This window comes from Heterodontus francisci, chromosome 11, assembly GCF_036365525.1.
Source record: "Heterodontus francisci isolate sHetFra1 chromosome 11, sHetFra1.hap1, whole genome shotgun sequence".
NCBI classification, from domain to species: Eukaryota; Metazoa; Chordata; class Chondrichthyes; order Heterodontiformes; family Heterodontidae; genus Heterodontus; species Heterodontus francisci.
The window spans coordinates 110,491,850-110,510,313 of record NC_090381.1 but is presented as its reverse complement, the minus strand read 5'-3'; positions in this window follow the sequence as shown (position 1 = coordinate 110,510,313).

Below are 18,464 nucleotides of genomic sequence, written 5' to 3'. Positions count from 1 at the left end.
AGTAGACAGGGAGCAGATGATGAACGCAAAGGGAGTGGTGGTCTGAGGTGCATTTGTTTTAATGCAAGAAGTGTAGTAGGTAAGGCAGATGAACCTAGGGCCTGGATTAGTACCTGGGAATATGATGTTATTGCTATTACTGAGACTTGGTTGAGGGAAGGGCATGATTGGCAACTAAATATCCCAGGATAGCGATGCTTCCGGTGGGATAGAGAGGGAGGTAAAAGGGGTGGAGGAGTTGCATTACTGGTCAAAGAGGATATCACAGCTGTGCTGAAGGAGGGCACTATAGAGGACTCGAGCAGTGAGGCAATATAGGCAGAACTCAGAAATAGGAAGGGTGCGGTAGCAATGTTGGGACTGTACTACAGGCCTCCCAACAGCGAGCGTGAGATAGAGGTACAAATATGTAAACATATTATGGAAAGATGTAGGAGCAACAGGGAGGTGGTGATAGGAGATTTTAATTTCCCCAACATTGACTGGGATTCACTTCGCGTTAGAGGTCCAGATGGAGCAGAATTTGTAAGGAGCATCCAGGAGGGTTTTCTAGAGCAGTATGCAAATAGCCCAACTCGGGAAGGGGCCATACTGGACCTGGTGTTGGGGAATGAGCCCGGCCAGGTGGTTGAAGTTTCAGTAGGGGACTACTTTGGGAATAGTGATCACAATTCTGTAAGTTTTAGAATACTCATGGACAAAGACGAGAGTGGTCCCAAAGGTAGAGTGCTAAATTGGGGAAAGGCCAACTATACCAAAATTCGGCAGGAGCTGGGGAATGTTGATTGGGAGCAGCTGTTTGAAGGTAAATCCACATTTGATATTTAGGAGGCTTTTAAAGAGAGGTTGATTAGCGTGCAGGAGAGATATGTTCCTGTGAAAATGAGGGATAGAAATGGCAAGATTAGGGAACCATGGATGGCAGGTGAAATTGTGAGGAAAAAGGAAGCATACATAAGGTCTAGGAGGCTGAAGAAAGACGAAGCTTTGAAAGAATATCGGGAATGTAGGACCAATCTGAAACGAGTAAATAAGAGGGCTAAAAGGGGTCATGTAATATCTTTAGCAAACAGGGTTAAGGAAAATCCCAAAGCCTTTTATTCATATATCAGGAGCAAGTGGGTAACTCGAGAAAGGATTGGCCCACTCAAGGACAAAGGAAGAAAGTTATGCGTGGAGTCAGAGAAAATGGGTGAGATTCTAAAAGAGTACTTTGCATCGGTATTCACCGAGGAGAGGGACATGACGGATGTTGAGGTTAGGGACAGATGTTTGATTACTCTAGGTCAAGTCGGCATAAGGAGGGAGGAAGTGTTGGGTGTTCTGAAAGGCATTAAGGATGACAAGTCCCCAGGTCCGGATGGGATCTATCCCAGGTTACTGAGGGAAGCGAGAGAGGAAATAGCTGGGGCCTTAACAGTTATCTTTGCAGCATCCTTAAACACGGGTGAGGTCCCGGAGGACTGGAGAATTGCTAATGTTGTCCCCTTGTTTAAGAAGGGTAGCAGGGAAAATCCAGGTAATTATAGAACGGTGAGCCTGACGTCAGTGGTAGGGAAGCTGCTGGAGAAGATACTGAGAGAGAGGATCTATTCCCATTTGGAAGAAAATGGGCTTATCAGTGATAGGCAACATGGTTTTGTGCAGGGAAGGTCATGTCTTACCAACTTAATAGAATTCTTTGAGGAAGTGACAAAGTTGATTGATGAGGGAAGGGCTGTAGATGTCATATACATGGACTTCAGTAAGGCGTTTGATAAGGTTCCCCATGGTAGGCTGATGGAGAAAGTGAAGTCGCATGGGGTCCAGGGTGTACTAGCTAGATGGATAAAGAACTGGCTGGGCAACAGGAGACAGAGAGTAGCAGTGGAAGGGAGTTTCTCAAAATGGAGACGTGTGACCAGTGGTGTTCCACAGGGATCCGTGCTGGGACCACTGTTGTTTGTGATATACATAGATGATTTGGAGGAAAGTATAGGCGGTCTGATTAGCATGTTTGCAGACGACACTAAGATTGGTGGAGTAGCAGATAGTGAAGGGGACTGTCAGAGAATACAGCAGAATATAAATAGATTGGAGAGTTGGGCAGAGAAATGGCAGATGGAGTTCAATCAGGGCAAATGCGAGGTGATGCATTTTGGAAGATCCAATTCAAGAGTGAACTATACAGTAAATGGAAAAGTCCTGGGGAAAATTGATGTACAGATAGATTTGGGTGTTCAGGTCCATTGTTCCCTGAAGGTGGCAACGCAGGTCAATAGAGTGGTCAAGAAGGCATATGGCATGCTTTCCTTCATCGGACGGGGTATTGAGTACAAGAGTTGGCAGGTCATGTTACAGTTGTATAAGACTTTGGTTCGGCCACATTTGGAATACTGCGTGCAGTTCTGGTCGCCACATTACCAAAAGGATGTAGATGCTTTGGAGAGGGTGCAGAGGAGGTTCACCAGGATGTTGCCTGGTATGGAGGGCGCTAGCTATGAAGAGAGGTCGAGCAGATTAGGATTATTTTCATTAGAAAGACAGAGGTTGAGGGTTGTACCTGATTGAGGTGTACAAAATCATGAGAGGTATAGACAGGGTGGATAGCAAGAAGCATTTTCCCAGAGTGGGGTATGCAATTACTAGGGGTCACGAGTTCAAAGTGAGAGGGGACAAGTTTCGGGGGGATATGCGTGGAAAGTTCTTTACGCAGAGGGTGGTGGGTGCCTGGAACACATTGCCAACGGAGGTGGTAGACGCGGGCACGATAGCGTCTTTTAAGATGTATCTAGACCGATACATGAATGGGCAGGAAGCAAAGAGATACAGACCCTTAGAAAATAGGTGACATGTTTAGATAGAGGATCTGGATCGGCGCAGGCTTGGAGGGCCGAAGGCCCTGTTCCTGTGCTGTAATTTTCTTTGTTCTTTGTTTGTTCTAATTCTTCTCGGTTCCAACAAATACAATCCTAGCCTGTCCAATCTTTCCTCGTAATACAGCGCCCCCATTCCAGGTATTTGTCTAGTAATCCTTCTCTGCGCTGCTTCCAATGCATTTACACCTTTCCTTAAATAAGGAGACCAGTATTGTACACAGTGCTCCAGATGTGGTTTCAACAATGACTTGTGTAGCTGAAGCATAACGTCCCTACTTTTGTATTCAATTCCCCTCTGATAAACGATAACATTCTATTAGCTTTCCTAATTATGTGCTGTCCCTGCATATTAACTTTTTATGATTCATGCACGAGGACACCCAGATCCCTCTGCATCCCAGAACTCTGCAATCTCTCACCATTTAGATAATATGCTTATATTTTATTCTTACTGTCAAAGTGTACAATTTCTCACTTTTCCACACTATACTCCATTTGCCAGGTCTTTCCTCTCTCACTTATCTATCTATATTCCTTTTGCCCTCTTCACAAGTTGCTTTCCTACCTATCTTTGTGTCATCAGCAAATTTATCAACCACACCTTCAGTCTGTTCATCTAAGTCATTTATATAAATTGTAAAAAGTTGAGGCACTAGCACAGATCACTGTGGCATACCACTCGTTATATCTTGCCAAGCATAAAATGACCCATTTATGCCTTTTCTCTGTTTCCTGTTAGCTAGCAAATCATCTATCCATGCCAATATGTTATCCCCTATACCATGAGCTTTTATTAGTTGCAATAAATTTTGATGTGGTACCTTATCAAGTGCCTTGTGGAAATCTAAGTGCCATATGTCCAGCGGTTCCCCTTTATCCTCAGCACATGTAACTCCCTCAAAAAGCTCCAATAAATTGGTTAAACATGATTTTCCTTTCACTAAACCATGTTGACTCTGCCTGATTACCTAGAATTTTTCTAAATGCCCTACTATACTGTCTTTAATAATAGTCTCCAACATTTTCCCGAAGACAGATGTTAAGCTATAACCTGAAAGTTTTAAAAGCTAGGCAAGCTGCTGAAATTGCTGCTGATTTTGAGTTTGTGAATATGCCAAAACATTTTGGCCATCACCCCTATAAACCCAAGAAGGATAAAAAGTGGAAGAGTGAAGGGAAGGCAAGTAGCTGAGAACAAGAATGAACGACTGTGAATGTCCCAGGATCACCTACTCAGGCCAGAAGGGAAGGTGCTGTGGGTAGAAGTGAGGTCCGCAGGCTGCAGTGTTATCATTGCCATAAGATAGGTCATCTTCAGCCAGAATTCTGGAAGTTGCAAGGTAAGCCCATGGGACTCGTAGGGGGCACACAAAGCTAATACAGAGAAACACACTCTGAGAGTACAGCAGACCAGGCTGTAGCTTTAACGGAGCTGTAAAAGCAGAAAACAAAACTAAAGTGAGTCTTGGGGTTAAGAATAAGATACCCAAAGGTTATAATGATTTCCTGTCAAAGTGAAAAGTAACTCCATATCCTTTAAGTGAGGCAGGAAAACCTATTGTTACACTTTGGGATACACGAGCAACCCAAACACATTTGCTGGGGAAAGGTATATCGTTTCCACTAGACAGTACCCTGAATGCCAAGTTTTAGGTAATGGAATTGGCGGAGACTATAGATCCGTACTTTTTTATAAAGTGCGCTGAGACTGTGACAGAATATTTGGGATGGTAACTGTAGGAATTGCCCATAGTTTGCTAGTAGAGGGAATTGATCTACTCCTAGGAAATGATTTGGCCGGATCAAAAGTATCGGTTTCTCCTACAATTACAGAAAAAAAGAAACAAGTGCAGTTACAGAAATGGAACAGTTACTGGAACAAGTTCCAGGAATATTTCCTGCATGTGGCTTAGCAGGTTATGTTATCGGAGGTAAAATTGGCACCACAAACAAATAGTCGAGTATCTGAAATCTTATTTGGGAATTTAGATTGTGATGGAATATAGGTATGATTGGCTTAATTAGGTAGATTTTAGATATAGTTAATCTATTATACCTTTTAAAATTAAAGATTGAATAAATGATCAGTTTTCAAGACATTCTCCTTTGAGAAGATAGAGTTAAACATTTCAAGATATTTCAAGGTCCCTGTTATGCACCAGAAACAAGTTGAGAAATCCATTTCTATCTCTGTTGTAAGGGACTTGGAAGATAAACACACACATTGAAATTTCCAGTGTGACATCAGTAAGAGGTAGCAATATACTCAATTAGTTTATGGGATTGTTGATGCAAACAGATCGGGGCAAAATGTTGCTTTAAGGTACCATAAAAAGGCAATGAAGATAATAAAACAATAAATGGAATGGATTTACAGGAACAAGAGGGCAAATGAACATAATTATAAACATTTTTACCAGATAAATGCTCACAACTTCAAGAGCAAATGAATTCCAGCAAAACATTAAGTGGGTTTTAAAAACAGGAAAAACACACACAGAAAAGTAACACCTATATGCGACGAGGTCATAAGACACATTTGCAATATAAACATGATAGCTTTTGAAGCAAAGATTAGAAGCGTTGAATTCCTCAAACAATACTTCTCACCCTATGCCTTACTCAGGGAATTTACGGTAAAAGTTTATTTTAAATGTTGATGGATATTCTAAGATATCTTGCTGTAACATTAGCAGGGTTAAACGTTTGGATTCTATGTTAGAAATAAGATTATATGTTACATCTGTTAGTAATATTTGATGTTGTGATATACGTATCCACATAAAAGTGTATTGCCTTTTAATTTTTTAAATAGATATATAAAAGTTAATAAATCATGTTGTGTACTGTGTACAACTAAATAACTCATCTCTGTGTTCCTTCAGGTGGAGACATATGTATTGAAGAGAGTTTCCCAGACGCTTATAATATCTGGGATATTTATGACTTAGCCAAAATTATTTTTTAAAAAATAGGCTATGCGAAAGATGGTAACATTCTCTGTTAGTTTTCTTTCTTTGAGGGAAAGCTGGTTCAATTCTTTGGACGCAAATAAGTGTCGGTAAGAATTTGTCTGATTTCAACTTAATTAAAGGAGATTCATAGGGATGTACTCCTGATTTGGTTTAGTCCGTATAAGGGGTTAAAGCCATAAATCACTTCAAGATAATCCAAATGAGATGTTTAACAAATATTCTTTAATTGTGTCATGGCAAGCTGATCTAGAGTTATGCAGAATAGCACAGTTGGCTCAGACAGAAGCTGAGGTGAAAGGAGTTCCAGAAGCCTATTATATTGAAGACGGGCTTTGAAGAGGAAATGGAGACTGCCTCATTTACCTGTGGAACGAGAATACACAGTTGTTGAACAGATAAACATCGCCAGGAATTATTAAGATTAGTACATGACATTCCTTTTGCAGGACATGGGGGATTTGAAGACTAAATCATACATAATTCAACATTAATACTAGCGTGGCATTGCAAAGGATGTGAAGCAGTTTTGTAGAATATGCCATACATGCCAAATGGTGGGAAAACTGCAACCTACCATAAAACCGGCACCACTGACTTCCTTACCATTTATTGAGGAAACATTTAGTGGGGTATTGGTATACTGTGTCGGACCCTTGCCAAAAACAAAAGCGAAATATCAATATGTACTTACTATCGTGGATATGGCTATTCGATTTCCAGAGGCCATTCCTTTGAGGACAGTTACTGCGAAAGTAGCAATAGAAATGTTCACTCAATTCCTTACGAGATGTGGATTACCGCTTGAAGGTCAATAGGATCAAGGTTCTAATTTCATGTCAAAAATATTTCAATAAATCATGGGCAATTTGGGTATCAGACAGTTAAAATCTTCAGCCTATCACACACAGACACAGGGAGCTTTGGATAGGTATCATCAAACTCTCAAAACAAAACTGTCACGAATTTTTGCATGACTGGGATAAAGAGCTAGAATTTCTTTTATTTGCCACCAGAGAATCACCGAATGAGTCTGCAAGTTTTGGTCCTTTTGAATTGGTTTACAGCCATGAAGTAAGAGGTCTTCTAATGCTCATCAAAGACAGATTCTTAGAACAAAGGAATGAATCTTCGATAATAGACTATGTATCTGTGATCTGGCAAAGGCTCACAAAAGCATATGGTGTGGCGCAGGAACACCTTACACAGCATCTGAAGTCAATATGAAAATATGCTCAGGCAAGAAGGCAAAGACCCGCAACTTGCAACCAGGGGATGAAATATTAATATTTTTTTTACCGTTACAGCATGAACCATTAAAAGCATGGTGCAGTGGCCCATATAAAGAAATCAAAAGAGTGGGTCAGGTAGATTACTTGATTGACACCCCTGATTACTGTATTCCAGTGATACCATACGGGTTAATGGGTACTCAAGAAACTTCTCAGAGAATAGTGAAATCAGTAGTGGCCAGTGTTCCTAACTGTAGAGTTCACCTGGCTGAGGTGATGGTCTATAGGAACCCTTGGAAGGAAAACATGAAACAACTGGAAGACTATGTTTGGAAGGTTGCAATGGGCGGAATGGGGCAATCTTTGTAAAAAAAATACAAAATGAAATGCCAGATTTTCAGATGGAGTTTATTATTACAGCCTTATTATTTGAAGATTGTACATAGTTGGTGTGTATGGTGGGGGGCGGGGGAGGGGGGGCGGTGCGTGCAATGTTATCGCCAATGCTTTGTGACTAATTTAACCTTGTTAAGTGACACGAATAACGATGGTGCAAAGAAAAATTCTGTTAATTACAATTCAAGAATGGTGTTTCATTTCGCCAAGGGCAGAGATGTTGTGGGAGTGTTGTTCTTTCTGTTAAAAACTAATGGAGGCCTTTGTACCTTTAAGATTGAGAGTTTTTTTTTCTCTGGGAACAGTGAGTACAAGCTGCAAGCCTATTTCAACGCAACAGCAAGAGAGCTGAGGTCACATGCTGTATTGCAGCTGTTTGATTGTGTGTAAGACTGGCAGGAACCGGTTTTGTTCGGGCAGTCCAGAGAAGATTTCTATATCTCAAGGAAGATTTCCTGTCCTTCTCATCCTACATTGGTTTACAGGCTGTGTTTCGCCTAAAGGGAAAAAGACCCCTGGAAAAGAATCTGTGAATTGTTGGAGGTAGCAAATTCCTTTATTTAATCCAATCTCTGAGAAGTCTCTGCCTCAGGAGTGACTTTATTTTGCCTTTTGTGCTTCTGGGACTTCTGTAATTCTCTGGAAAGTTTCTACTGTTAGACTGATAATTCAAAATCCAAATACACCAGTTGCTATACTCTTTGTTGAAAGATCTGTGTGACGCCTGCTGCAGCCAAAATGCCTTGAATACCTATCCATTACAAGCTGTTCATCAAACTCGTCTGGAAACTTCGATTGGCACCTGATTATTATACTATGGAACACCTCACCCAACCAGGAAAACAACTCACCAGGACTTACAACCCAGTTTTTATTTCTTTCCAAGGAACAGCTCTAATTTAAAACATAATTTTAAAACCGGTTAACCACTGTTGGATACTGTTGGGGAGGATGACCTCCCAGGGGAAAACAGCAACAGCCAAATTCGTGGCACCACGAAGGGCTCTGCTGCACAGCAGGGGAGGAAAAGGGGTGGAAGAGCTATAGTGATAGGGGATTCTATCGTAAGGGTAGCAGATAGGCATTTCTGTGGCCGCAAACGAGACTCCAGGATGGCATGTTGCCTCCCTAGGGTGCTAGGGTCAAGGATGTCTCAGAGTGGCTGCAGGACATTCTGAAAGGGGAGGGAGAGCAGCCAGAGGTCGTGGTCCATATTGGTACTGATGGCATAGGCAGGAAGAGAGATGAGGTCCTGCAAAGTGAATATAGGGATTTTGGCAGAAGGTTAAAAAGCAGGACCTCTAGGGTTGTAATCTCAGGATTACTCCCTGTGACACGTGCTAGTGAGGGTAGGAATAGGAGGATAAGGCAAATGAATGCGTGGCTGAAGAGCTGGTGTAGGCGGGAGGGCTTCAGCTACTTGGATCATTGGGATCTCTTCTGGTGCAGAGATGACCTGTACAAGAGGGACGGGTTGCATCTGAACTGGAAGAGGACCAATATCCTTACGGGAAGGTTTGCAAGTACTACTCGGGAGGGTTTAAACTAGTCTTGAAGGGGGGTAGGACCCAAAGCAGTAGTCTCTCAGATGAGATAGTTGAGGCAAATATAGAGGTTAAAGCAAGCGAGTCCAGTAGGCAGGCCAGGCGGGGGCAGGACAGTGACCATGGAAGGTCTGTTAGGCGAAACTACATTTACTTTAATACAAGAAGCCTTACAGGCAAGGCAGATGTACTCAGAGCATGGATCGGTACATGGGATTGTGATATTATAGCTATTACGGAAACATGGTTGAGGGATGGGCAGGACTGGCAGCTCAATGCTCCGGGGTGCTGATGCTTCCAGCGTGACAGAGGTGGAGGTAAGAGAGGAAGGGGAGTTGCACTATTGATTAGGGAGGACATCGCGGCAGTACGAAGAGAGGATATCCTGGGGGGAACGTCCAGCGAGGCCATATGGGTAGAACTAAGAAATAAGAAAGGGGTGATCACTTTGATGGGATTATACTATAGGCCCCCCAATAGTCAGAGGGAATTGGAGGAGCATATATGTAGGGAAATCACAGATAGGTGTCGGAATTAAAGGGCTGTAATAGTAGATTTTAACTTCCCTAATATTAACTGGGACTGCCTTAGTGCTAAGGGATCAGATGGGGACGAATCTGTTAAGTGTGTCCAGGATAGTTTTCTGAAGCAGTATGTGGATGGCACGACTAGAGAAGGGGCTACACTCGACCTGCGCTTAGGAAGTGAGGCTGGGCAGGTGGTTGATGTGTCAGTGGGGGAGCATTTTAGGATCAGTGACCATAACTCTATTAGCTTCAAGATAGTTATGGAAAAGGATAGGACTGGACCTCAGGTTGAAGTCCTAACTTGGAGGAAGGCTAATTTCGATGGCATCAGACAGGAACTCTCAAAAGGTGATTGGGAGAGGCTGTTTACAGGTAAAGGGACGTCTGGCAAGTGGGAGGCTTTTAAAAGTGAGATAGGAAGAGTTCAGGGCTGGCATGTTCCTGTTAGATGGAAGGGCAAGGCTGGCAAGTTTAGGGAACCTTGGTTGATGAGGGATATTGAGGGTCTGGTCAGGACAAAGAAGAAGGCATATGGCAGGTATAGGCAGCTATGATTGAGCGAGTCCCTCGAGGAGTATAGGAGATGCAAGAGTACACTTAAGAAGGAAATTAGGAATGCGAAAAGGGGCCATGAGATTTCCCTGGCAGATGAGATAACGGAGAATCCTAAAAGTTTCTATAAGTATATTAAGAGTAAAAGGGTAGTTAGGGAGAGAGTAGGTCCCCTTAAGGATCAGTGTGGTAATCTATGTGTGGAGCCACAGGATATGGGCAAGGTCTTAAATGAATACTGAATTAAACAAAAAATTCAGCGGATGCTGGAAATCTGAAATAAAAACAAGAAATGCTAGAAACACTCAGCAGGTCTGGCAGCATCTGTGGAGAGAGAAACAGAGTTAATATTTCAGGTCAGTGACACTTCCCTTCCCAAGTTCTGAAGAAGGGTCACTGACCTGAAACATTAACTCTGCTTCTCTCTCCACAGATGCTGCCAGACCTGCTGAGTGTTTCCTGCATTTCTTGTTTTTATTATCTTAAATGAATACTTCTCATCTGTATTTATAGTGGAGAAGGCCATTGAAGCTAGTGAGTTCAATATCCTGCAGCATATCAGCATTACAAAGGAGGAGGTGCTGGAGGTTTTGAAGCGCATTAAAGTGCATAACTCCCCAGGGCATGACCAGGTGTATCCTAGGATGCTATGGGAAGCAAGGGAGGAGATTTCTGGGGCCCTGGCAGAGATTTTTGTATCATCATTAGCCACAGGTGAGGTACTGGAAGACTGGAGGATAGCTAATGTTGTGGCTTTATTTAAGAAGTGCAGCTGAAATAAGCCAGGGAACCACAGGCCGGTGAGCCTTACATCAGTAGTGGGAAAGTTATTGGAAGGGATTCTGAGAGACAGGATTTATATGCATTTGGAAAGGCAAGGTCTGATTAGGGATAGTCAGCATGGCTTTGTGCGTGGGAAATCATGTCTCACGAATTTGATTGAGATTTTTGAGGAGGTGAACAAGCAGATTGACCAGGGCAGGGCGATGGCCGTTGTCTACATGGACCTTTGCAAGGCCTTTGACATATTCACACATGGTTGGCTGGTCCAGAAGGTTTGAACACATGGGATCCAAGGTGAGCTAGCCAATTAGATACAAAATTGGCTTGGTGATAGGAGGCAGAGGGTCGTAGTGGAAGGTTGTTTTTCAGATTGGAGGCTGGTGACCAGTGGCGTGCAGCTGGTCCTTCTTTTGTTTGTCATATATATTAATGACTTGAATGTGAAGGTAGGGGGCATGATTAGTAAGTTTGCAGATGACACCAAAATTGGTGGTATATTGGACAGTGAAGAAGGTTGTCTAAGGTTACAACAGGATATAGATCAACTGGGAAAGTGGGCAAGTGATTGGCAAATGGAATTTAACACAGACAAGAGCGAAGTGATGCATTTTGGGAAGTTAAACCAGGGCGGTACATATACAGTGAATGGCAGGTCCCCGGGGAGTGTTATTGAGCAGCGAGACCTTAGGGTGCAAGTACATAGTTCCCTGAAAGTGGCAACACAGGTAGACAGGGTGGTGAAGAAAGCATATGGCATGCTTGTCTTCATCAGCTGAGGCATTGAGTACAAGAGTTGGAACATTATGTTACAGTTGTACATAACGTTGGTTAGGCTGCATTTGGATTACTGTGTGCAGTTCTGGTCGCCGCACTACAGGAAAGATGTGCTTAAGCTAGAGAGGGTGCAGAAAAGATTCACATGGATGTTGCTTGGTTTGGTGGGTTGAGTTATAAAGAGGGTTTGGATAGGCTGGGTCTGTTTTCACTGGAGCGAAGGAGGCTGAGAGGAGACATGATAGAGGTATATAAAATAATGAGAGGCATAGATAAGGTTGATAGCCAGAGTCTGTTTCCCATGGTAGGGGTGACTAAAACCAGAGGGCATAGATTTAAGGTGAGAGGGAGGAGGTTTCAAGGGGATCAACGGGGTAAATTTGTCACACAAAGAATAGTGGGTATCTGGAATGAGCTGCTTGAGGAGGTGGTGGAGGCAGGAACAGTAGCAACATTTAAGAGGTATCTGGACAGGTACTTGAATGAGCAAGGCATAGAGGGATATAGAATTAATGCAGGCAGGTGGGATTAGTATAGATAGGCATTATGGTCGGCATGGACGCGGTGGGCCAAAGGGCCTGTTTCTATGCTGTACGACTCTATGACTCTATGAATGTATGGCTGTGTGCATGAGGGTTAGGTGGAATAACAAATTCTAAAGTATTTTCAGACTTAGATTTATCTCAATATTGTTCATGATTTAGTTCATCAATAAATAGTTAATTTGTTGTTGTTTAAAGAAACCTGGTTTGGTGTGTTTCATTCTGAGTGTTAATAAAGTGACTAATTCGGCTACTTTTATGGCGGGTGAGAAACGTTACTAATATGCTGTGACCTGTGGAGTAGTGGGAGTGACTAGACAGTAAGATACATTTTTAATGCCTTTATCATTCCAAAATTGTCTCACTGCCCGACCACACCTCCCACATGTAAGATAAAAAGTATTATGTGGCCTCCCAATTGAAAAGATTGGACTGCCCTGGCATATAAAACTTGAAGTGTAATGTAAGAAATGCAGTAGCCAATGTGTGTACAGTTTTTTAGTGATGTTGGTTGAGGGATAAGTATTGGCCGGGACAGCAGGGAGAATTCCCTTGCTCTTCTTCCATGTAATGCCTTGGGGTCTTCCACTTACACCTGAGAGGGCACACTGGGACCTTGGTTTAATGCCTCATTCAAAAGACGGCACCTCCAACCGTGTAGCACTCCCTCAGAACTGCACTGAGCTGTCAGCTTGGATTCTGTGCTCAAGTCTCTGGAGTGGGACATGAACCCAGGACCTTCAGATGCAGAGGAGAGTGTGCTACCCACAGAGCCTTGACTTACATCTATCACTGTCAAATCCCCCCGCTATCAGCCAGAAACATAGCATGCTTGGTACTGGTGAGTCTGGGTGGTTGTTGAAGTCAGGAACAAGGGGGAGCGCCTCAGTTGTTCAGCTGGAATGCAATTTGGGAAGTCGGGGGATACGGAGCAAAGACATAGGAACATAAGAACAGGAGTAGGTCATTCAGCCCATCGAACCTGCCCCGCCATTCAATACGATCATGGCTGATCGTCCAATTCAATTCCTTTTCCCCCCACTATCCTCATGTGCTCTTATGTCATTTGTAGTTACATATCTGATAATCTCTGCTTTAAACATACTCAATGACTGAGCTTCCACAGCCCTCTGGGGTAGACAATTCCAAAGATTCACAACCCTCTGAGTGTCCAGGTGCATAACTCCCTGAAGGTTGCTACCCAGGTTAATAGGGCTGTTAAGAAGGCATATGGTGTGTTAGCTTTTATTAGTAGGGGGATCGAGTTTCGGAGCCACGAGGACATGCTGCATCTGTACAAAACTCTGGTGAGACCGCACCTGGAGTATTGCGTGCAGTTCTGGTCACCGCATTATAGGAAGGATGTGAAAGCTATGGAAAGGGTGCAGAGGAGATTTACTAGGATATTGCCTGGTATGGAGGGAAGGTCTTACGAGGAAAGACTGAGGGACTTGAGGTTGTTTTCGTTGGAGAGAAGGAGGAGGAGAGGTGACTTAATAGAGACATATAAGATAATCAGAGGGTTAGATAGGGTGGATAGTGAGAGTCTTTTTCCTCGGATGGTGATGGCAAACACGAGGGGACATAGCTTTAAGTTGAGGGGTGATAGATATAGGATAGATGTCAGAGGTAGTTTCTTTACTCAGAGAGTAGTAGGGGCGTGGAACGCCCTGCCTGCAACAGTAGTAGACTCGCCAACTTTAAGGGCATTTAAGTGGTCATTGGATAGACATATGGATGAAAATGGAATAGTGTAGGTCAGATGGTTTCACAGGTCGGCGCAACATCGAGGCCAAAGGGCCTGTACTGCGCTGTAATGTTCTAATTCTAATTCTAAAGAAATTTCTTCTCATCTCTGTCCTAATTGGCTTCCTCCTGATCTGGAAATTGTGTCCCATGGTTCTAGACTCTCTAACCAGGGGAGAGATCTTAGCTGCATCTACCCTGTCTATCCTTTTAAGTATTTTGCAGGTTTCAATGAGATCATCTCTCATTCTTCGAAACTGGAGAATACAGGGCCAGTTTCCCCAATCTCTCTTCATAGGACAGTCCCGCCATCCTGGGAACAAGTCTGGTGAATCTTTGTTGGCTCCTTCTATGGCAATAATATCCTTCCTAAGGTAAGGGGACCAAAACTGCACACAGCACTCCAAGTACGATCTGACCAAGTTTCTTCATAATTGAAGCAAGGCGTCACAACTCCTATACTCAAATCCTCTTGTGATAAAGGCTAACATGCCATTAGGCTTCCTAATTGCTTCCTGCACTTGCATGTTAGCTTTCAGTGACTTATTGACAAGGACGCCCAGATCCCTTTGTACATAGACAGTTTCTTAGCTCTTATCATATAAGAAATGTTCTACACATCTATTCCTCCTACCAAAGTGGATAACCTCACTTTTTTCCACATTATATTCCATCTACCACTTTCTTGCCCATTCACTAAGTCTGTCCAAATCCGCTTGAAGCCGCTTTGCATCTTCCACACAACATACATTCCCACCTAGTTTAATGTCATCCTCGAAATTGGAAATATTACATTTGGTCCCCACGTCCAAATCATTGATATATATTGTGAACAGATAGGGCCCAAGCACTGATCCCTGCAGTACCCCATGAGTCGCAGCTTGTCAACGTGAGAATGACCCGTTTATTCCTACTCTCTGCTTTCTGCCTGTTTACCAATCCTTAATCCATGCCATCCATATTACCTCCTATCCCATGTGCTTTAATTTTGCTAACCAATCTCCTGTGGAGGACTTTATTAAAAGCCTTCTGAAAATCCAACTATACCACGTCCACCGACTCCCCTTTATTAATTCTGTTAGTAACATCCTCAAAAAAACTTCAACACGTTCGTCAGACATGATTTCCCATTCATAAATCCATGTTGACTATGCCCAATCAGATCATTATTATTCACGTATCCTTTAATCACATCCTCTAGAATAGATTCTAGCATTTTACCAACGACTGCTGTAAGGCTATCAGGTCTATAATTCCCTGTTTTCTTTCTCCCTCCCTTCTTATATAGTGGGGTGACATTTGTGACCTTGCAATCTGCAGGAACTGCTCCAGAATCTATAGACTTTTGGAAGATGATCACCAATGCATCCATTATCTCCATAGGTACCTTTTTGACACTCTGGGATGTAGAATATCAGGTCCTGGGAACTTATCAACCTTCAGATCCATTAATTTCTCCAATACAACCTGCTTACTAATAATAATTTCTCAATCGTCCTAATCCCTTGGATCTCTAATTCTGGGAGATTTATTGTATCTTTCTCAGTGAAGACAGACACGAAGTAATCATTTAGCTTTTCTGCCATTTCTCTAATCCTAATTATAAATTCTCCTTACTCCGCCTGTAATGGACACACATTTGTTTTGGCAAATGTTTCCTTTTTACATACCTGTAGAAGCTTTTACAATCCATTTTTATATGTTTTGCTACCTTACATTCATATTCTATTCTCACTTTCGTTATCAGTTTCTTGGTTCTCCTTTGCTGTATCCAAAAATCCTTCCACTGCTCAGGTTGACTGCTATTTCTGGCATGTTTATAGACCTTTTCTTTTAATCTGATACAATCCTTAACTTCCTTTATTAGCAACGGTACACTGCCTTTTCTTTTGGGGTTTTTGTACCTTGAAGGAATGTTTGGTTGCTTTGAACTATGTAATAATTCTTTAAAAACTATACATTGCCAATGTACTGTCATAACTTTTAATGTATTTTCTAAATCCACCTCAGCCAATTTGCTCCTCATACCTTAATAATTTCCTTTGTTCAAATGTAAAACCCTGGCTTCAGATTGAACTACCTGACTTTCAAGCATAGTGTAGAATTCTATCATATTATGGTCACTGCTCCCTAAAGGTTCTTTTACAACTAGATTGTTAATGAGCTTTTTCTCATTACGTAATACTAGATCTAAAATAGCCTATTCACTCGTTGGTTCCTCAACATACTGCTCTAGAAAACCATTCCGAACACACTCCAGAAACTCGTCCTCCACAGCATTAGTGCTCGTTAGGTTACTGTATTTCCCATGTCACATGTTTCTCTAATCTCCTCATTAATACCATGCCCTACAATACCACTACTGTTTGGTGGCATATAAACAACTCCTACCAATGTTTGTTGCCCCTTGCTGTTTCCACTCAAACAGATTCCACAGTTTGTTCTTCCGACCTGAAATCCTCCCTTACCAATGTATTGATTCCATCCTTTATTATCAGTGCAACACCACCTCATTTTCCAGTCTGCCTGCCCTATCTAAATGTCAAAAATCCTTGAATATTCAGTTCCCAATCTTGGTCATCTTGTAGCCACGTTTCTGTTATGGCAATTAGATCATACCCATTAACCTCTATTTGGGGCTTTAAATTATTTACCTTGCTGCGAATGCTGCATGCATTCAGGTAGAGCGCCCTTAACCTTGTCTTCTTAACATTATGCATTCTAAGCCTCGTTGATGCTCGCCTTTGTTTCACCTGCATTCTAATGTCACTTGCTACTTTTCTGCCTCTTTACTTCCAGCTTTACTTCCTTCCAATGTGAGGTACCCCACAGGTCCTCATCCCCCTGACAAGTTAATTTAAACCCTCCTGAACGGAATTAGCAGATCTCCCTGCAATGATGTTCATTCCAGTCCCGTTAAAATGTAGCATGTCCATCTTGTACAAGACCACCTGCCCCAGAGCAGGTCCCAATGCCTCAGAAATCTGATGTCCTCCCTCTTGCACCAATTCTCCACCCACGTGTTCAATCGATCAATTCTCCTATTCCTATGCTCACTAGCACGTGGCACTGGGAGTAATCCACATATTACTGCTTTGAAGGTCCTGCTTTTTAATTTCCTTCGTAACTCCTTAAAATCTGCTTTCAGGACCTCATCCGTCTTCTTAACTATGTCATTGGTACCAGTGTGGACCACGACCTGTGGCTGTTCCCCCTCCCCCAGAAGGATGTCCTGCAGTTGCTCCATGACATCTTTGACCCTGGCACCAGGCAGGCACCACACCATCCTGGAGTCACGTTTACTGCCAGAGAAATGCCTTTATGATCCCCTGACTATCGAATCCCTATCACTATTACTCTTCCACTCTTCTTCCCCCTCTCCTGTGCAGCTGAGCCACCCGTGGTGTAACGGAGTCTGGCTGCCCTCCCCTGAGGAACCATCGGTCTCACCAATATCCAAAATGGAACAGCAGTTAGCAAGCATGATAGACTCAGCGGACTTCTGCATGGCCTGCTTGGTTCTCTTAGAATGCCTGGCGCTCACTCATTTCCTCTCTGCCTGCATGCTCCTAACCTGCGGCGTGACCACCTTCATAAACGTGCTATCCACATAGTCCTCTGCCTCGCCGATGCACAACAGTGACTCCAGCCACTGCTAGAGCTTCTGCAGCTGATAACATTTCCTGCAAAATGAGTTCATCTAGGACATGTGGTATGTCTATGACTTCCCACATACCACAGGACCTACATTCCACTTGGCCAAGCTGACCTGCCATACCTTAACTTTAAGAACTTTTTATTACAATGAGAAGTAAAATGCCTTAGCAGTTACTTACCAATCACTTCTTCCCCTGTAGCGAAGAGAGAGGCAGCTACTGGAGGAAGAAAAGGAAAGAAAAGAAAAGAAAAGAAAAGAAAGACCTCACGCACCAAACTCCCATTTTACACGCTGTGCACTCCATAAATTACCAAACTCCCTTAATACTCTGTGCCCTCCAGCAGCACTCAGTGCAGACAAGCAGCACTGAGAGGCCCCTCACTTTATAGTCTGAAAACAATGCTGTGTCAAATCTGCCAGAGCTCTGCTCCAGCTCAGAAACCAGTTTATGCGCACTACTTAAATAACTAGCTACAGTTATTCTCAGAGTGTTGGTACACCCCTGTCTAAAACTGTAAGAAACTTTACATACCACTTAACTGAAACAGGAATTTCAATTAACTGCTAGATGTAAACAAAACCAAATCTAGTATTGAAAGATTTACCCTTAAAATTCACTCACTTCCCAAACTCCCTTCTTCACACTCAGTGCAGAATGGTTACCTAGAATAAGGGACTTCAGTGATTTGGATACAGCAGTGAAGCTTGAATTATTTACTTATTGCAGAGAAGGAAAAATGAAGAGTTCATCGAGGTGTTCAAGGTTATGAAGTCCTTTGACACAGTAAATAATGAGAAATAGTTTTGACAGGCACATGTTTTGCTAACCAGAGGATACAAATTTAAGGCATTTTTTAATTCATTTGTGGAATGTGGGAGT